Source organism: Myodes glareolus, chromosome X, assembly GCF_982192425.1.
Source record: "Myodes glareolus chromosome X, mMyoGla1.1, whole genome shotgun sequence".
NCBI lineage: Eukaryota > Metazoa > Chordata > Mammalia > Rodentia > Cricetidae > Myodes > Myodes glareolus.
The window spans coordinates 88,437,824-88,459,925 of NC_142053.1; positions in this window are offsets into that span (position 1 = coordinate 88,437,824).

Sequence of the window (22,102 nt, forward strand, 5' to 3'; positions counted from 1 at the left end):
TACAGATGATAGTGCTTTTGAAAGCTCTAGAGAAGTTAGAATACTGAATGCCTGACTCAACTTCTTCCTGCCTTGGGGAGAAGAAGAGAGTTAGAATTTTCAACCAGTTCTTCGTTTCGCTCAGAAAAAAGAGGTGTGCTTAATGCTTGCCTGCTAGTTAAAGCTGCCATTTTATATTCTACAGTCATTAGTGAGATACAAGGCTCTGTTACCTCCAGGACATGGAAGAAGCCAGCCCATTCAGGCTGGGACCTGGACAAGTTTGGGCTATTAGATGTGTGATTTAATTCTTTCGCAGAATTGAGATTACAGCTCACATCGATGCTAAGAGCTGAGGTTCCCTCCTGTCCGTGGAATCTGCTGGGAATTATGATGAGTGACGTTTCTGCATCTCCTCTTTGTCTTAATATGGCAAGTGTGACATTTATTATAGGAACAAGAACGTTTCAGTTGGTGTCTGAATTTCTCACAAAGGGTTTGCCCTTATGTTGTCATTGAATTGGTGTAGCCACACAGGGAAGGAGAAGCCATGCCTTCTTACCCTGTCATCTCGCTGATGTTAGTCCTCCCGCTTTTATCTTAAAACTACATGAAATCTATAATTTTCTCAAAAGTTTCACTTAATTTTAAAAAGTACTTTAAGTTTGTTATAGTCCAAGTGTCTTCTTCTCTAGAAATCTTTGTACTGGAACCTTTATTCTTTAATTATTAGTCAGTCTAGTCTTTAATACCATTAAGGTTATATTACATTTGAAATCTTCCCACCTACTAGACTAGCATTTTCTTGGCATAAAATATTGGTGATCTGTTCCTCCAGCTAAGCATTTCACTGGCCCACTGTTAGCTTCCTTTTGTCTAAGATGCAGGTGTGGTGTATAAATTTATTTTTTACATGGAGCGGCAAACCCAAAGAGAGAGTTAATGAGGGAACTTTCAAGAAATTAAAAGGCAGAACAGCGCGTGAGCTAGATGTGCACGAAGTAGAATAGGTAAGGAGATTCTCAGCCGTCACCCTGACCAGATAGGTTAGATGTCTTGGAAACCCCACCACAGCCATGCATTTCTGTCGCCCTCACCTGAGCAAGTTAGAGATCCCAGGACCTCCAGCCTCTGGAGCACTCTTCCATTGTCCTATTGTGCTCACAGAAACAGAACAGATTAGACTTCTCTGTTCTCGTGTATCAGGACCCCTGGCCTCAGTTGCACACTCCTTGCAACCAACCTGACCAACTCAGTCAGGCTGCAAGACTCAGGGATTATACATACTGCCTTATGTCCAAGCCAGTGTGACAGGTTCGAGATCTTGGAACCTTCAGCCTTCCATGAACACGTATGATATTCTGCTTGCTCATAACCCCACTGCGTGTTTCTGTCTCTCCATACCCTTGGGACCGCCTTTTCCCCAAGCATACTTTCACTGCTCTGCATTCTCACCCTGGCCTCATAGGTTAGAGATCTTAGGATCTATTGCTATGCGCTCCTGCTGTCCAGTGCCCAACCTGGCCAGTAGAAAGGATAATTTGCCCCTCATAAATAATAGAAGCAGAATCCCTGTAGCCCGCTTTTTTTTCTTTTTGGTTGTTTTTCATGTCATTCTTTGTTCTGGAGACAGAGACTAGGAAACTGTGCTGAGTCACTAGCAGAGATGTAGTAGGAATGCATTGTCCTAGTACTTGGGAAGTCCTTTAATCTCCTAAGCTCCATGAGTGTCAGTGGAGGTCTAAAAGACCCCCTGTCCAGAGGAGGCCTTTGCTCAGATAGATCAAGCAAAAATCCAGTGTACAGACCTCTATCATGACTGCTGTAGGATTATAAATAAGCCTCTTATGGCCATAAATGAACCTCTCTGGGAATGTGGACATCTTCAAAGGCATGGGAATCTCTGGGAACGCAGGCACATCTGAGACTTTGATAATCTCTAAAAGCTTGGCATCCCTGGGAACATGAATATTTCTGAGGCCAGAGACTTCTCTGGAATGCTGGATTTCTTTGAGGCTATAGACATTCTGGGTGATATGGTTATCTCTGAAAATAGTTTCCCCCAAAGGCAGCAAGAAGAAGAGAGGCTACTTTTGTAATAGGGACACCTACAAAGGCCGCAGTTACCCTTGTTCCCAGCAGAGTTATGCTGCTCTTTCAGTTACTTTAAACTGGTAAGACTAGGGCACCTCTCCCCCTTCTAGAAGGAGACTTATAGCCCTTACTGGTTTAGTGGCCAGTGTAAGCAGTCCAGAATGTAATTAAGAAAATAACATGTCATTAATTTCTAAGATGGGATTTAAGTTTAGAAACATTGCCTTTCAGTTGAGATGCCTCCTTCCACTGCCTGTTCCTTTAATGATTATGATTACCCTTCCCTGCTTTTCTACCCTCATTGCTCTAGCCTGAGGTTAAAGTAAAAATATCACAGGGGAAAATTATGACCTTGCTGTAAGTGTGGAGAGGTGTTATGCAGCAGGTACCCATGAATTGCAGAGTATTTCAAGAGAAAATGTGCTTTCAGATATATTTGAAGCATGGCCATGTTGGCATGAGAGTACGAGGTGCTTGAAGGTTTCTAACATTCAAGGAGTATTTTCTTATTTATAGCAGTCATTCTCCCCAACCCATACTCGAGCTCTGTCTTCTTATATTACTCTTTTAGCTAATTCTCTTCTTTTGTATATAGTTCACAGGTCTAATCCAGTGTAGTATAAAATCATCTATTTCAAATCATTGGGGTCTGTAATAAAATTGATTAATAGCATTCTTTTTTGCTTAAATTTTTATTATATTTTTATTATTTGTGTGTGTGCATGAGTATGAGTGTGCATGCCACAATGTACGTACAGACGTCAAAGGACAACTTGCAGGAGTCTCTCCTTAAACCATATGAATCCTGAGGGTCAAACTCAGGTTATCATACTTAGTGGCAAATATCTTTACCCTATGAGCCATCTTGTCAGCCACAAAGTTAATTTTTTACAGTAAGTTTTCTTTGTGTCTATATTCACTCCAAGATACTGCAGGAAAAACATGCAAGGCAAAAATATGTTTCTTGTCTTTTTGACCAATCAATATTCTTGACATTCTTGACATAGTTATAGAAGCAACTGAAAACCTTAGTTCTTTGTCCCTTGTTGAGACATAATTTGTATGTTTGTCTAATTGTTTTGCAAAATAAGCCTTTTTAGAACCTCTTATTTTAGTTTTCAAGATATCATATAGTCTTTGGATTTTTATACAGTTGACATGACTTTTAAAATCTAATAGGTTTTCTTGGGATGGTAACACACACTTCTAACCTCACAAATTTGGAGAGGCAAAAAATAAAAGGATTTTAGTGGCCAGCACCAGCTACATAGTTCAAGGCCAGATGAGGCTATATGAGACCTAGTTTAAGGTTTTTTTTATTGCTTCTATTTCCATTTTCAGCTTTTGAACAATTTTGTTTCTTTAAATTGTTTGTTTTTTTCTTGTATTCATTTCATCCAATTGATTATTTGTGTTTTCATAGATTTCTTTAAGGGATATATCAATTTACTCTTTGTGAACTTCTACCATCTTCATATAGTTGCTTTTAAGTTCTTTTCCTTATGATTTAACTGCATTGAAATATTCAGAACCTTCTGTGGTAAGATATATTTTTTAAAAAAATATAAATGTTTTAAAGCATATTTTCAAATGAAATGAAGCTTGGCCTGAATTTAACATAAATAGAGGTTTATAAACTAAAGAAATTCATGTAATATTTTTGCTACCTGCTGGCTCTCATTAAATATACAACACCTTTTTGGTGCTGTTTTAAATCTTTCTGTAAGACTATTTTGTAAAGTGTTCTCTTTCAGTCGTGTTGAAAAATGTAAATAACCTTTAATGAAATTACTCTAAAGGGAGTTTATGGAGTTCTTCAAAGGCCATTCTTGAGTAGATTGTTCTCTCTTTAGTTATCAAATATTATTTTATAACAATTATAACAAAATTATTTCTACATGTAATACAAGTAGGTATGAATGCAACTAATTTAAGTTTCCTCCTAGCCAAAGATAGACCTGATTTTCAATATAAACATTTAAAAATGAACTAAAAGTAGACATGATTTAACCTCTGAATTTTTCTTATGAACTTGTTTTTCTATAATCTGTGCTGTTAAGTGACACTAAAGAGACAAAGGACAAGGGAAAGATACAGGATCATAAAGGATTCTTGCTTTATTATCTTTTAAAGGAAATTCTGTTTTCAAAGTCCCTGGTGACAGTATAGAATGTTGTCTTTCCAAAAGCAAAACTGTTCCTTTTGAAGTCCTTCAGAACTTGTGTTCTGTTACCCTCCAGCTGTGAAAACGAGAGTCCGTGTCTCCCTCTTAAACAGAAATTATCAGTATTGTTGCCAATTATGGTAACCCACATCTCCTTTAGATGCCAGCTCAAGTAAAAGATGTTACAAGCTCTGTGATTTTTTTTATTTCACAGAAGATGAGTATGCTTTGAAACAAGCTGTCGAATTTATCCTTGGGTATCTTGCACAGGCTGAGCAAAACATATTCATAAATTGGCATGGGAGAAGGAGTAGTTTCCATATTAAGAGTAGTGCCTGTCCCTTGGTGTTTTCTAAAGGTGTGTGAGTAAATTAAAAGCTTAATTCTCGTCCAAAGCTTTGTTGCCTTTTAACTATTTTCTTAGTGTTAAACTATTTTTTTTTCATGTGTTTCCTTTACAGGACCACACAGCATCCTGCATAGAGTAAGGTTACAGGAAAAAGAAAGGATGATAGATACACTTGTCCAGTTAAATTTTCATTCATGCTTGAAAGCTAAATTGTTTCTAATAAAGTTCAAAACAGGTATTGTCTGAGAAGTACTATAGTTAAATATCCCCCCCCTCGGCAAGGCCATCATTTATACTGATAGAAAGTTTTCTCAGGAATGCTTCAAGATATATGTTTTCTTTCTCAGTACTTTTATTTGATAGATAGATTGTATGCTCCTGTGTCTTTTAAAATTTAAGTTAATTAATCAATTTTATATCCCAAGAGAGGTTTCTTCTCCCTACTTTCCTTCTATTCCCTCTCCCTACCTCCTTTCTGCCCCTCAATCCACTCCTCTGTTTCTGTTCTGAAAGGGGAAAGCTTCCTAAGGGTATCAACAACACATGACATATCAAGTTGTAGTAAGACTAAGCACCTCCCCTTGTATTAAGGCTGGGCAAGGGAACCCAGTAGGAGGGATAGGTTCCCAAGAGGCAGTTAAAGCATTAGGGACATCCCCTGCTCCTACTGTTAGGAGTCTCACAAATAGACCAAGCTACACAACTGTCAAATACATGAAGAGGGCCTAGGTTGGCTCTCTGGCTGTTGGTTCAGGTTCTGAGCATCTATGAGTCAGGTTAGTTGTTTCTCTGGGTTTTCTTGTGATGTTCTTGACCCCTCTGGCTCCTACAATCCACCCTCCTTCTCTTTAGTGGGATTATCTGATCTTGGCCTAATGTTGGCTGTGGCTCTATGCATCTGTGTTCATCAGTTACTGAATGAAGACTCTTTGATGACAATTGGGGTAGTCACCAATTTGATCATAGATGATGACCAGTTCAGGCTACTAAGCCACTGCTGCTAGGAGTCTTAACTGGGGTCATCCTTGTAGATTTGTGTCGTTTCCCTTGCATGGGGTTTCTACTTGACCCTGAAATGCCCCTCCTTTCCAGACATCTCTTTCAGTACTCTTCCCTCCATCCACCCTTTAACTCAATCCCTCTGCACCAACCCTCAGTCCACACAGGAGATCTATTTCTTTTACCCCAAGGAGATCTGTGTTCCACACCCTTAGGCTCTCCTTGTTACTTAGCATCTCTGGGTTTCTGAATTGTAGCATGTTTATCCATTACTTCATAGCTAATATACATTTATGAGCGAGTACATGTCATGTTTGTCTTTCTGGGTCTGGGTTACCTCGGGATGATTTTTTTCTAGTCCCATCAATTTGTCTTCAAATTTCCTGGTGTCCTTGTTTTTAACAGCTGAGTAATACTCCTTTGTGTAAATATACCACATTTTTTTTTATCCTTTCCTAATTGAAAATCACGTAGGGTTTTTTTTAGAGGACCACACAGGTTGTCTAGGTTATTACAAATAAACTGCCTTGTTGACCTTAGTGTTTGTGCGACTAGTGTTCTTTCTACTCAGGTTGTTGTCTCCTATGAGAACAACTTCAAGAATATTTCCCACATTCTCTTCTATCATGTTAGTGTATCTTGTTTCACGTTGAGATCTTTGATCCACTTCAACTTGAGTTTTGTTCAGGGTGATTTTAAAAAAAAAAGGTGTAGAATGGATTCTGCCAAACATTCAAAGAGGAACTAAGACCAACAATCCTTAAATTATTCCACAAAACAGAAACAGAAGGAGCATTGCCAAAGTCTTTCTTTGAGGCCCACAGTGAAACTCTGATACCCAAATAACACAAAGATTCAACAAATAAAGAGAATTACAGACCAATTTTCCTCATGAACATTAACGCAAAAATACTCAATAAAATACTGGGGAACTGGATCCAAGAACATATCAAAAAGATCACTCACCATGATCACGTGGGATTCATCCTAGAGCTATGGTTCAACATATGATAATCTGTCAATGTATTCCATCATATAAACAACCTGTAGAAAAAGAAACAATCTCATTAGATGCCGAAAAAGCTAATGCTCTTTTATAATAAAAGTCTTGGTGAGATAAGTGATACAAGAAACATACAAAAATATAATAATAACAATAAACAGCAAGCTAACAGTCAACATCAAATTAAATGGGGAGAAACTCAAGGCAATTTCACTAAAATCAGGAACAAGACAATGCTGTTTACTCTCTCCATACTTATTCAATATAGCACTCAAAGTTAGAGCTATAGCAATATAATACAACAAAATGAAATCAAGGGGGATACAAATTGGAAAAGAAGTCTAAGTATCACTATTTGCAGATGACATAATAGTATATACAAGTGACCCCAAAAGTTCTACCATGGAACTTCTACAGCTGATAAACACCATTAGTGAAGTGGCTGGATACAAGATTAACTCAAATAAATTAACAGTCCTCTTATATATAAACAATAAAAGGGCTGAGAAAGAAATCAGAGAAACAACACCCTTTACAATAGCCACAAACAATATAAAATATCTTGGGATAACTCTAACCAAACAAGTGAAAGACCTGTATGACTAGAACTTCATATTTGCAGAAAGAAATTGGAGAAGATATCAGAAAATGGAAAGATCTTCCATGCTCATGGATTGGTAGGATTAACACAGTAAAAATAATCTCTTACCAAAAGCAATCTAAAGATGCAACACAATCCCTATTAAAACCTCAATGCAATTTTTTACACACCTTGAAAAAAACAATACTCAACTTAACATAGAAAAACAAAACCCAGGATAGCTAAAACAAGCATTGCAATATAAGAATATCTGCAGGTATATCTTCTCTGATCTCAAGTTATACTACTGAGCTATAGCAATAAAAATGGCATCGTATTGGCATAAATACAAACATGTATTTTCTTTTAGAACAGAGTTTCTCAACCTGTGGGTCACAAATCCTTTGGCAAACCTCTATTTCCAAAAGATATATATGATTCATAATAGTAGCAATATTACAGTTATAAAGTAGCCATGAAATAATTGTATGGTTGGAAGACATTACAACATGAGGAACTATATTAAAGGGTCACAGCATTAGGATGGTTGAGAACCTACTGCTTTAGAGAATCAAGGAAGGTGGGTGGTATCATTTCCTCTTCAAATATCTTGAAGGCAGATGACTTCTGAGCCCCTTATTTGCTTCTGTAGGGAAACTATCATTGGATACCTCAGCTATCAGGCAAAAATTTGTACACCCATGTCTCTAGATGATTATTCTTTAACAGTCTATGTCAAAGGCCTGCTCACATGTAATTGACTATACTCCAGTTAATATATAGTCCCTGCAAGTCTCCACCTTAGTCATATTTGCAGATAACGTGGTTTCTCCATGTGTTGTGAACACTAGCGGGAAAGGAAAGCACATATTCGGGAGCAGAGGATGCTTTGTATTCCAGGTGACCAGTGCTTATGTAGAACTATCAGGTTTAGTCCTTTTAGAATAACACATGGGAACACTATTTGCATTTATCTGTATAATTTTGTCAGCATGTAGCTCAAAGATCATTTAGCATTCAGATGAAGAAAATTTGTTCGGTAATTAAGGATATCTGAGTGCTAAACCATTCACTGATACTGTACAGCAAAATTTGGACATGGTAAAGCAGAGACACAAACCAAAGTGAAACAGTCAAGGTTTTTTTTCTAGTCAGTGTTACATAAATTAATGTCAGCTAAAGGCCAGCATGGTCATGCAGCTAATGTGCACTTCAGAATCTTTACTAAGAACCTGCCTTTTCATTAGCTCTATGTTGGCAGAATGATTCCGGCACAGCAGTTCCAGCCGAATCAGCAAAAATACAGAAGTGTGATTTAGTTTCAACTTCCTGTTTTCTGCTATCTTGAGCCCATCATTTCATAGGGGTATAGATGTGGGATACAGTCAGTGTTTTATTCAGTGCCACACAGCTCAATCTCCACTTTCAAAATCCTTTGGACATTTAAATTACTTGTAGAATCCTCCCATGTTTTGTATATGTGTGGTTGCTCGCAAGTCTCTTTATCAGGTTTGTCTGTGGACATGCCTGTGAGAGATGGCCTTAATTGTCTTAACTGATGTAGGAGAGCCCAAGCCATAGTGTGCAGCACCCATTCTTAGACAGGCAGTCCTGGCCTGTATATGAAACCTAGCTAAGTCATGAGCTCATTAGTAAATGAGCTAGATTATGGTTAGGGTTAAGAGTTAGCGTTAAAGTCTCAGGTTAAGGTCAAAGTAGGGTTAGGATTAAGGGTTAGGGCTTAAGAGTTGATGTTGCAGATACCGGTAGGATGTTGTTGATCTTAAAGTTCAGATTTTGGCTAGGGCTAGGGTTAATTTAACTGAAATAAGGTTAATGTAAGTATTGATATTAACACTAGGTGTAGGACTACATTGAGAATTAGCTTTAGCCTATGGGCTATATTTGGGGTTAAGTCTAGGTAAAAAGGATTGGGTTAATGTTTAACACCAGAGACAAACCTAGATTAAAGGACATGTTAGAGCTGTATCTTATTAGGTTTCATGTAAGGCTTAAGGCTAGGCCAAGGGTTGTTGTTAGTGTTGTTTTTTAGGTTGTAATGTGGCCTAGGGATAGAGCTACTGCTTCTATAGTCAGGTTTAATAGTCAGGCTTAACATTAAAAATCCCTAGCATTAGGTATATATCTAGGGTTTTTAGTTGTGTGACTAAGGTTAGGATTAGGGTTATGGTTAGGTCTAGGGTTTAGTTCAGGGATAGGGTTAGATCTAGGGCCACAACTATGACTGTGAAATCTATGAGGATTTGATAGGACTAAGGCTAGGTCCAGAGTTAGGATAGGAATAGAGACATGCTAAAGCTAGAACTAGGATTAAGTTTAGGTTTCGATTTAGTGTTAGTATTCAGACTTAATATTTTCTTAGGGATCCCATTAGGATTATGGTTAGAATTATGCTTAGACTTTAGTTTACTAGGGTTAGAATTACAGCTGTAGCTTTGACTCATGTTAGGCTAAGGTTAGGGTCAGTAATAAAGCTAGTGATAGATCTTAGGGTTTTGGTTAGAGTCAGGCTAGGATAATTTTAAGGTTAGATTTAGGTTTGGAGCCATGGTTAGGGCTAGGCCTAAACTGAAGATGAGGATAGGAGGAAGGTTGGGTAATGTTTTAAGGATAGTGTTAGGACTAGGTTAATAGTAGATTTGAAGTTCACGTTTGGAATTGGGCTGGCAATAGAGTTAGGGTTATAGTTAGAGTTTGGGTTAGAAGAAATATTTGCTCTAGAGTTTGGACAATGGTGCTGTCTTGGACTAGTGTTAATATTAACCTTAGGGATAGGGCTAGTATAAAGGTTACAGTGAAATTTATACTTATGACTATGGCTAGGCCTTGGGTTTAGGTCATCTAGGTTTCTTGCTGCTTTGATTAAATACTGAAATCAAAGGTAGGTTTTGGGGAAAAAAGGATTTATTTGACTTACAGTTGGGGCCTATGGTGAATATTTCCCACTCCAAGCTCAGCAATCACCACATTAAGGACATTTTTCTCTAACCTTCTCCACCTAGAGACATTGATCAGCCAGAAGATAGCCGTAATAAGCAGTGATTCAAAAAGCTCACCCAACGTTCCCAACCTGTGAACATAAGAAAAAAGATAGGAAAGCCTTTCTTGTTCATCAGTACCTTTGATCTTAGGCATGGCTAAGACACAGTGGAACATTGGGGAAGCCCTTCCGTTCCTGAAAAGCAGCATAAAGAAAACGGGGGTATTCCAGTATATCACATAAACAAGTGGGATAAAACAACATCAGAAAGAACTCAAAAAATTAAATTTCCTTTAGGAGTACAGCTAATGAAAGTGGCATTATAAATCACATTTGAGACCCGAAACAAAAATTGTAACTGTAAGAAGGAAATCATCATAGGAAAATAAAAGACCAGATTCAGTTCAACTTCAAAATGGAGATGGGAGACTTGTCCTGAGAGACTGGCACTTCCAAATGCCTTGTCTCAGTACCTGAGGGCACAGAAGCGCACATCAGATAGGGCTGGAGAATCAGTTCTCACAGTAAAGAGTGGGAGTGGGGAGCGACTGTCTTCTATGATTCCAGAAACTGCAGAGTGAGAGATAAGTCAGAAGACCTGTTTTTGTGACCTTCTGACTCCAAGGCCATGTGGTGAGGGCTGGCTGATTTCCAGAACTCCTTAGGCATCAGGGTTCTTAAAGCCTTTGGCCTGTTTCATGGCCCTGGCTTTGGTTTGAGTGATTCCTTTTATTTCATAGTTTGCATATAAAAAGATAGGGCAAGAGGTTTTCTGTCCAGCTACTTTGTGCTGGCAGAAGGGGCTTCTTTCAGAGAGACCTTATGAGCATTAATTTTATTTATCATCTGTGATGAATCTAGTGATGTCAGTGATTCAATCCAGGAGGAACTTCTGTAAAAAATGTAAAAACACAGTAAAAACATATACATGAGGATAATAAGAAAGGCTAAAAACGTATGTATAAGGATAATAAGGAATGGTAAAAATGTATGTATGGAGATAATAAGGAGGAAATGAGTTATTGGAAGGAGAAAAAGAGAGGGCAGGATGGGAGGGAATCAAAATCCCATCCAGAGGAGGAGGCTTATTTTTTAATTTTTTTGAGCCTGGTCCCTAAGTCTTTGGGTTCCATCCTGAAGCAATTTGAGTCTGCTGGTGTAAGCAGCATTGTACTTGGAAGAGAGCACAAATCTCTCCATTTGTACTAGTGAGGAGATAAAATCTTTTTCAATTTAAGAGAACCATTGAAGTTAATGAATCAATTTGATCCTGAAGGATGTCAAGATGATCTGACATTTCTTTGTTTTCTAAGAGATGACAAGACAGAGAGATTAACTGAGTCAAAGAAACTCCCAGTTCCCACTTTTCAGTTCTGAGTCTTAAAATAATGCCCAGAGTAGCAAGAAGAGGAATGAATTATATGCCCCTTTAGCTATTTAAAAAGTTATTAATGTCAAGAAAAACAAAAAACCTTGAGTGGTATTTTAGGAAACCGTGAGTGGCAGCAGAGGCAGGTTTGAATAGGGAGGATCAGTTAAGTATTTACCTATGGCAGGGAAGTAAGGTCTCCGGCAATATATTGAGACCCAGAAGACTCAGAAAGAAGGAGCATAGTAAGGCCAGTGAGGCAGACAGTGCGAGAAGGGCACTAAATAGTCTTGTGGAGCAAAGGTGGTGTTGGTGAGATTCCATTGGTAAGGCTGGGGGGAACTGATAGTAATGGACACAGAGAAGTGGGGTCTGTGAACACATCATGTTGTCCTAAGAAGTACGCTTATTCTGGACTGGGAACGTCTCTTGTTTTATAAAGTTTTACCAAACAATGAGAAGTGAAGCTTATTTAAGAGGTCTCTTCTCACAATTTCAAAGGACCCCTAGTAGCTTTACAGGTGAAGTTAAAGCTGGGGTTGAGACAGGGACTACTTGGTAGCAATCTGAGAGAAGTGAAGACACACCCAGCAAGGTGACAGACAGGAAGACCTTTAGTAAAGTATGGAGGGGGAGGAAATAGACTCAGGAGCCTGAAAAATCTTGTCTTTTCTTTTTTTTTTGAAAGTAATTTTATTAAATTATAAAAAGTTTCCATTTACGCCCCTCTTCCCAACGCCCTCCCACTCCCCCCCTCCCTCTCCTCCTCCCTCTTTGTCCCTAAGGGCAGTCAGGGTTTCCTGCCCTGTGGGAAGTTCAAGTTCCTTCCCCCTCCCTCCAGGTCCAGGAAGGTGAGTATCCAAACAGACTGGATCCCAAAAATCCAGTATATGCAGAGGAAACTAGTCCCAGTGTCATTGTCAATGGCTTCTCAGAAAGACTCCAGGCCAGTCACATTCAGAGAATCCGGCCACATTCAGAGAATCTGCTTGGATCACGTGCTCGTTCAGTCGCAGTCCAACTGCCCTTGGTAAACTCTCATTAGATCCGACCCCTTGTATCAGTGGGTGATAGCATCCCTCGCAATCCTTCGTCATTTTCTTCCTCCTTCTGCTCCTCATTTGGATCTTGGGGGGCTCAATACGTTGCTCCAATGTGGGTCTCCGTCTGTATCGCCATCCATAGTCGGATGAAGGTTCTCTTTGATCTTGCCTTCTTTGCTCACGTTCTCTTTCCTTCTGCTTCTCGTTTGAACCTAGGGAGTTAAGTCCAGTGTTACAACGTGGGTCCCCGTCTCTATCTCCATCCATTGCCAGATGAAGGATCTATGGTGATAAGCAAAATATTCATCAGTATGGTTATGGGCCAAGGCCGGTTCAGGCACCCTCTCCTCTGTCCAGAGAACAATCTGGGGGATTTCTCCTTGGACCTGGGATCCCATATATAATCAAGTTTCCTGTAAACTCTAAAATGACTCCCTTAGTTGAAATATATTCTTCCCTGATCCCATATTCATCCTTCCTCCCTTCCCCCCATCCCGGTCAACCGAGCTTTCCCCATTCCTCCCCTACTCCCTTCTCTCTAACCCTCTCCCCTTCCAACAACCCTCCCACCCCCCACCCCATGCACCCAAGGTTACCTGGGACTAAGAGCTTTTTTTTTTTTTTAAGTCTCTGAAAGTCCTATTCTCCTCATTTGGGCTTGGTCAGTTTGAACAAGGGCAGGATGGCTGATCGCTTGCAGCTGTGGCTTCCCGCTGATCCAGTCCAGCAGCTAGGGCGCTCCCGGCAGGAGAAAAACCTTGCAGTTTATTTTAGGCTATCCGGCTTTTGCACTGGGTAAGAAGCCAGTCACTTGGGAAGTTTGCCGTCTTTACTACTTAGCCGACCAAAGAATCTGTTCAACTCCTAGTCCATGGGTCCGCACTCTCAGAGGCGACCCAAATTGCTGTTAGAGGTTTCAGGTCCCAGACTGCTTTAACTGCTTCATCGTTAGCAAAAGGGGTGATTGTAGCAGGGGGAAGCAGTTAGAGTGCCTCAGAGGAGGGGCCCCCTTAGCTTACGGGCCACAGTAAAACAACAGATGGCAAAGATCCAGAACATAAGACAGCTTATGTGATGGGAGTGCACGTCCTTGGAGTGTGCTATGCAAGTGAGGTAGTGTCTGTGACATACAAAAATTGAGACTATTAGGAACTATTATTATTCCTACTGAGAATGTAATTAAGAAAATACTTGGGACAGTTGTTTTTTTTTTTTTTTTTTTTTTTTTTTTTTTTTTTTAGCTAGAAGAGGAAATCAAGCAAGAAAAAGACTTAAAGAACCCTTAGCAGGCTTTGTCATAGACTGATTTTGGTTTGTTTTGTTTGTTTTGTATGAGAGTCCTGTTGAATGATTAGGTAACAGTGTAATCTGTTATGATTATGCCAGACTCCTGTATAATGAATGGGTGCTTGAAAACTGACAGAAATCAGTTAAAATCAGCATCTAGCTGACAGCATAAGAGAACTAGAATCCTATTGGATCCTTTTATGAGATTATCCAGAAATGTCCCAAAGATGTCTGTCAGATATCTTGAATAATTTCCCCAAACCTGTAAGTTTGATGACGACGTGGTATCTGCTGGTCTCCTTTAATTAGGGAACATGGGCGACCAGAACGCAGAAAGAAAGACATAATGACATTTAAGAAGATAGACTTTCATGGTCTTTTTCAATCAAGAAGAAACTTGTGAGAAATAGTTGTCGAAATAACATCTCATATGGCTAAGTATACTGTTTGAGAACTGTTAAAGAAACATACTGGCAATTTTAATCTTGGTTATACTTTCCTGGTGGTTGTTTAAGGCTATATAGGTGGCCAAAATTAAACACTCCTTTTGCAAGGTCATTTGAAGATCTGATCCTCAGGGGTCTTCTGAGCTTCTGAGTGTGGGAGGGACCTCTGGCTCCTCCAGCCTTTCTTTACCAGTTAGTTCTTCTATGTGAGGATAAGTCAAAGGCCTTACTTGACCATTGTCTCATTTAAAAGTGTAGGGGAAATTCTTGCTCTGTGTTGACTCTCCACTTTGTCGACTGAACACTAGTTAGAATTCACCGGATCGATCTCCGTGGTCTCACCAAACAAGAGAACAAGTGACCCCATGCCATAGTTATAGAACATTTCAAGGGATGCTCCATAGTCTTCAGAAACCTAGTTGACCTAAGAGGGTCAACTTCTTTTAACCCTTCGGACAACTTTAGTATAGGTCTTCAAATGTGGTGACTGAGGACCCAGAGAGTCAGTTACACTAGTTTGGTACTTTTAAAGACTGCATTATATTTTAAAAACCATACATTTTTTTCTTTATTCTTTTTAAAAACAGTCTCTTCTCATTTTACATACCAATTCCACTTCCCTCTCTTTCCCCTCCTCCTGCTCTCCCTGCCTGCTCCCATCCCCCCTCCATTTCTCAGAGAAGATAAGGCTTCCAATAGGGAGTCAACAAAGTCTGGCATATCACTTTGAGGCAAAACCAAGGCCCTCTCCACTATATCTAGCATGAACAAGGTATCCCTCCAAAAAGAATGTGCTCCAAAAAGCCAGGTCAAGTACTAGGGATAAATTCTGGTCCCACTGCCAGTGGCCCTACAGACTGCTCCAGCCACACAACTGTCACCCACATTCAGAGGGCCTAGTTTGGGCTTATGAAGGTTCACCAGTTGTCAGTCCAGAGTCAGTGAGCTTCCACTGACTCTCGGGTCAGGTGTTCCTATGGGTGTCCCCATCATGATCTTGACCCCTTTGCTCATATTATCACTCCTCCCTCAGCTGGATTCGGGGAGCTCAGCCCAGTGCTAGCTGTGAATCTCTACATCTGCCTCCATCAGTTGTAGGATGAAGGTTCTATAATGACAATTATGGTAGTCATCAATCTGACTACAGGGGAAGGTCAGTTCAGGCACCCTCTCCACTATTGCTTAGGGTCTTAGTAGGGTCATCCTTATGGGTTCCTGGGAATTTCCCTAGTGCCAGGTTTCTTGCTAGCTCCATAGTGGCTCTCTCAAACTCTTTTCTTGCTCTCTCTTTCAGTCCTTCCCCTATCTCAGCCATCCTATCTCCTCATGTTCTCTTTTGCCTCTTCCCTTCTCCCCTCCCCCTCGTCTCTCAACTCCCACTTCCAATTTTCTTAGGAGTTCTTGCCTATTTCTCCTTCTCATGGGGATCCTTCTGTCTTTCTTAGAATTCTCCTTGTTATGTAGCTTCTCTACGGTCATGAACTACAGGCTGGTTATCCTTTGCTTTATGTATAATATACAGTTATGAGTGAATACATACTGTGTATGTCTTTCTATTTCTGGGTTACCTTACTCAGGATGTTTTTTTCTAGTCCCATCTATTTGCCTGCAAATTTCAAGATGGCATTTTTTTAACCACTGAGCAGTATTCCATTGTGTAAATGTACCACATTTTCTTTATCCATTCTTCGGTTGAAGGACATTTAGGTTGTTTCCAGGTTCTGGTTATTACAAATAATGCTGCTATGAATACAGTTGAACTAATGTCCTTGTGGTATGAGTTTGCAACTTTTGAGTATATGCTCAAGAATGGTACTGCTGGGTCTTGCAGTAGGTTGACTCTCAATTTTCTGAGAAACTGTCACACTGAAAAACCAGTCACATTTAAATGAAATTTTATTTGACATACATTTCATCCAGTTGTTATAATTCTTGATCTTTGACCTTAGAAACTTTAATACCATGTTCATTATCCCTAAGTCTCAACCTTTATGTACCTTAAACATATTACTAAGATTCTAATAACTTGCACATATTTTCTATCCTTCCATTCTTGAAACATCTAGGCATCTTAATTTTCATGTGCAGAAACTGTTCTTTACTAAAACACAGTCCATGCTTATATCATTCTATAATTTCCTTTTACTTACTGGTTTTCTTAATACTGTGAGGCATAATAGCATTAATAAATAAATTTCCTATCCATGTGAGATTGTTTTCCCCTGGGTGGTGGTAGGGAGTGCTAAGTAATGTCTATTCAGTACTCATAAGGCTCTTCAGACAAACCAAAGTCCCATTTCATCAGAGTTTGTCCCAGGGAACCACTGAATTTATTGGGCTTACTTATAAAGAACTGGTCAGTGGTTACTGATGGGAGTGTTGGTGACATAGAAGCAGTCACACTGAAGACTCTTCACCTTGTATGTATAATGGCTTTCCCTTAGCAACAAAGGTAGCAAGCACCCAATTTCTCTAGCCTTACCCAGTCTATCACCCTAGATCCTCCATAAAACCTTGGAACCTCATGTAATTATAGCCTAATTGTATGAAACTGGCTGGGATGACCCTCTCCATTTCATCTTTCTGCGAAGGAGTATAACATTTAGCAAGTCCAGCTCTGGTCATTTTAGGCAGACGCGCCTAAGATCACAGCTGTTTAACTTAGAAGATAAAGCATGTCTTAGTCACTGTTCTATTGCTGCGAAGACACCATGATCAAGGCAATACTTACGAAAAAAGCATTTAACTGGGGTTTGCTTACAGTTTCATATATTTAGTCTATTACTATTTTGGTGCAGAGCACAGCAGCATGTAGGTAGGTGCTGGAGCAGTAGCTGATAGCTACATCTTGATACACAGGCAGAGAGAGGGGGGGGCTGGCATGGGCTTTTGAACTTCAAATCCCACCTCCAGCAAGATTACACCTACTCCAACAAGGCCACATCTTCTAATCCTTATAATCCTTCTAAATAGTTCTACACTCTGGTGACTAAGGATTCAAATATATGAACCTATGGGGGCCATTCTTATTCAAACCCCCATAGGACAGAAGCCCTGCATTCTAAGTGGTTTTCTTCTAACTTCATGAATAGGACAAAGCAAGGTGAGGAGCACCTGCTATCAAATAAATAGAACTTAATATTCAGCACTACATAAGGCTTAAGATCCTGCTGTTGGCTGTGGCATAAACCAAAGTAACTTCTCTCACGTAGAGGGGAGTGTCCCAACAGTGCATCCGAAGCAGTAGCTTGAACAAGTGATAGCTAATAAGAAAGTACCAAGCCCTCGACCTAACATAAGATCTGAAGATTTTTGTCAGATTGGGGAGGATAGAAAGTTACATATTGCTCCAAGAAAGGGAAGAATTCCCCTGCCTTAGGGTCTCTCTGATGTCATGTAAGTTTGTATTTCAAGGTATTTGCATCTGCAAGCTGTGCACACTGCTCCAGTTTCAAGTATGTGTGGGTCTATGTTGCCCCATTAAGCAGTTTGTAACACATTGCTCACAAACCCCAATTAAATGCTTGGTCTTCTGAAAGAGCCAGAGTTCATGCTGGCAACACAGACCAGGAAGTCAGCATTTTGAAACTGTGTGCTTCGTTTGTTTGTTTGTTTGTTTTCTCTTGCTACTACCACTGAACCAGGAAGACCTCTCTTAAGGGAGCTGTGGCATACTGTCAGCAAACAGAGTTCATCTGGAAAAAAGGCGGCTAAACTTTGTGTTTTGTCTAGAATTCTTTCCAAGCTTTCTAAGGTTTTATGTGGATATAGTCAACCACGTTGGTGCGCCAATTTGTAGTTTCAACAGGGTTCAGTGTGGTGGAGAAGTTTTAGAGTGTTGCCGTTTGGTTAATGCCATGTGGTTGCATTAGTAAAAATGATGTTGACATCACATGACATCTATCCTTTTTATGGTGCTGTTAGCCAAGATGATAGTAAGCCATATGGTTGCTTTCTGCTCATAGTGAGCTCAGTTCCATGATAAAGTGACCTCATTCTTCTTCAGAGTACAAGCCCCTGTGGGACTCCCCATCACACAGCTTAGGTGTGGACCATTATATCCTTTTCCTTTTAAAGATACCTTAGGTTAGTATGAGTATACCAAGTGACAGTGCCTATGGCCTAGGCTAGTAGGATCAAAATAGCAAAATAAACAGAGGAAAGAATTCCATGGTCTTAGCTCAAGGAAGCAGAGTCTATATGTAGTTGGTAGAATGACTAGTAACCGTGTGAGGTTCCTCTCAGATAGCTTCTAAAGAGGCAGACAGAGAAAATTTAAGCATTATTTACTTTCAGTTTAAAATAGTAGTGAGCCTGCCTCTCTCTCAGAGTTGCAAAAGAGACAAGAGAAGGGTGGGACATACAGGTACCTTAAAGATCCAAAGATTAGTTTGTCTCTAGGTGAACAGTAACATTCCAAATCTTCCTGAGGAATGTCCCTTCTTCTGTCACTTGGATCAGGTTCCAGCCTAAGCAGTGTGAGGTGGCGTCACTGTGGAACCAGGCCTTAGGTTACCAGTGTACTTTTAGTTTCTATTCACAAATCTCTAGTCACAAAACAATTCAAACTGCTTCCTATAACTTACAGCTATCCGTGTTAGAAGGGGGAGTATCTAAGGAGACCTTTCTTATTACAGAGAAGGAAGGACTTAGGTGGTTCCTCAGGAGGGAAAGGATCCCAGATCTCAACTGTACCTTTGTGTCAATGAAAAAGAGACCCATAGGACAGCAGTTCAGACCTGAGGCATACAGGGTGAGCTTCAGGGACTGAGGAAGAGAAGAGGGCAGTGGTGGATGGATTGTAAAAATGGGGTATGGGGGAAGAGAATGTGTGTGTAGAGAAGCAGCGTGGGGGGAAAGTTTGATGAGGGAGAGCACCCACTGGCCAGAACAAAATGTGTGAGAAAGTTCTGGGAACTGGGTTTAGAAGTTCAGTATATAGAAATGACAGAACAAAGGGAACGGCATGAGTGGAGACAGAACTCGCTCCATTCACTTGGCAATAAGGCTGCTGGAAATCATGGTCCCAGATGGGGTGAGGCCTTCAGGGTGTATAGCAGTCACAGTTCAGCCATAGTGAGCTTGGAGAGTGGACCGCCTTTGGCAAGGTTCAGGAAGGATGAGAAATGGGAGTGGGTAAAGGCTCCTGGCAAAGGAAGTGGTCTGGTCAGGCTGGATCCACCAGGCTTTTGCACCAAATATAAGAAATGAGTCAGTGAAGGAAAATGATAGAATAGACTTAGTTCAACCTCAAAACAAGAGCAGATTTTATTTGCCTGAGAGGTTGATACCTCCAAGAGCTCAGGAAAATGCACTTTACAGGGTCCGAGCATCAGTTTTTGTAGTGGAGGAGTAGGGAGGAAGGAGGGCCTGGTTTCAGCACAGAAACTGCCTTTTAAAAAATGTGAACTATAGAAAGGGTCATAAGACAGGTTGCCCATAATTGAACCTCTTGGTTCCAGGGAATGTGATAGGGTTTGGATACTTTCCAGGTTTTTTCAAGACTTAGGCCTATTTTATGGCCCTGGTTTGGAGGTGGGACATTTCTTTTAGTAACATATGATACTTAAGGCCGTGTTATCTAAAGGGGGTAGAAGGATGTAAATGGATGCTATGTTTCTATACTCTAAAGAGTAATAAAGCATTAATACTAATTGGCTGTGATTAGTCACATATCATTCCAAGTACAGGCATGTTTTAATATTGTTTGCAATCTCTACAAAAATGATGTAAGGACATAATACTAAAAATACCATATCAGGTAATGTGCATGGAGACAGAATGAGAAACAATATAATTCATATCTAGATGAAAATACATATACCACAAGAGAATATCAGAGACTATAAACACAAAAGTTTACCAGATGTTGTATATAAGTAACTCATTTGACATTCAACAACATAGGTAGATCGACAATAAAGTATACTAGAAAGGCAGATTTGGTGGCACATGTAATTTCAGCACTCAGTAGGTAGAGACAGAAGAATTATCATAACTTTTGTGCCAGCCTGCTTTATATAGAAAGTTACAGACCAACTATGGGTAAAAGTAAAATCCTGGCTCAAATAAATAAATTAAATTAAAAAAACAAATGATAGTTCAATGCTAGGGTTGGCTACAAAATAAGATCTGATGTGTGTCAAAAAAGATAGGGGGATATATTGGTGAACTTTTGTAACCAGCACTCTAGAGTCAGGACAATGACAAATGAAACATAGTACTGAAAAACTAACCAAAGAAAGAGAGAGACACTATAACCCAAAATGAGTACAGATCCAACAACTGAAACTCAAAATACAAGGAACAAACCTTAACAGAAATTAAATGAGAAATAAATAAAAATATAATTATGGTTGAGGTCTTTAACAGCCATGCATCTTTCAGAAACTGATAAAAAATAATAGAAAATAAGAATATAGGAATGGAAAAAACCCTCCAGCCAACAAAATCTGTTATACATCACCAACAACAGCAGAATACATGTTTTCAAGCTGTGATATAACATGCCAAAGTAAACCACATCCTTCTCCCTAAACTAGCCTCAACAACTTTAAAGGAATGGTAATCATATAGAGTGGACATTCCAACCACAATGTCGTAAAATAAGGAATTTATAGCAGGAAGATAAGAGCAAAAGTCTCTAGGCAGTTCGTTATCAAAACATTTCTATATAATCTATGAGACCTCAAAGGAAATGTAAAACATAAAAGGCTTTCCTGTTTGTGAATTAGGATGGGAAAATCTTGGAAATTGTCATCCCAACTCATGTGAGAAGAAAAGGGGTAAACAAACAAAATTAACAGCTTTTCTTAAATATATTAAAGAGCTGAGTTTGACATTAAACTTGGCTTGTGTCACATTTCTGTGCCCCAACCCAAGTTTGATTATGCATCCTCAATAAGTCAATTAAAATAATCACATTGATAGTGGAAAGCAAAAAAAAAAAAAGGGGGGGGTGTATTTACTGTGGCCACACTGGGAAGAGTGACAAAGAGATCCATTGATTTTTCTCAAGTCCATCTTGAGGTCCTGAAATGAGATTAAAATTGAAATAGAGGGCCACAGACATCCACATCTGATCTGTTCTGGACAAGGTGTGCCTCTGTCCACCTCTGAACCATCACTGCCTGGGCTTTGCTCTCATCCTGTCAAGTGGTCTGACAAGTTGTTAGATCTGCATGAAATCTCTTTTCGTGAGACACATTTGCCACCTGGCTGCTGCCTTTTCCTTCTACCAACATGAGATTCCTAGGGCAATTCCTAGTTCTTTGGGTTCCATTATTTGAAGCGTCTGATGGTCAGATGGAGAGACAAAACTAACTCTGGAATATCTTCATTTTTACTAGGTAAATAACAGGACCGTGGAACAAAACACCGTCTTTTAATTTGCAGAGATAGACACAAGATATAAAGGAATCACAATCTACCCAAGCCAAAATCTATTAGTAGAATTCTTAAAAAAATAACTAGTACAACAGTAGAAAATTTTGATCTTTAATTGAAGAATTGCTGGAGCCTTGGTGTAGACAAATTTGGGAGTTACAAGAAATGCGTTGAGACCTATTGTACTGTATGTGACTATAGCTGATGATAACAGTGTTTTCTTTTTGCACAATATCTGATGTCTTTTATTAATAACAGACTTCTACTTTATTCATGTCTCCCACTCCTCTGCTATCATATCCCTTTACTCCTTCTGGCTACCTTCCCATAAAATATCAAGCCATTCTCCTATCCTGTCATATAGGTGTACGTGCACACATTGTTTCTCCAGCGTGAGAAGTC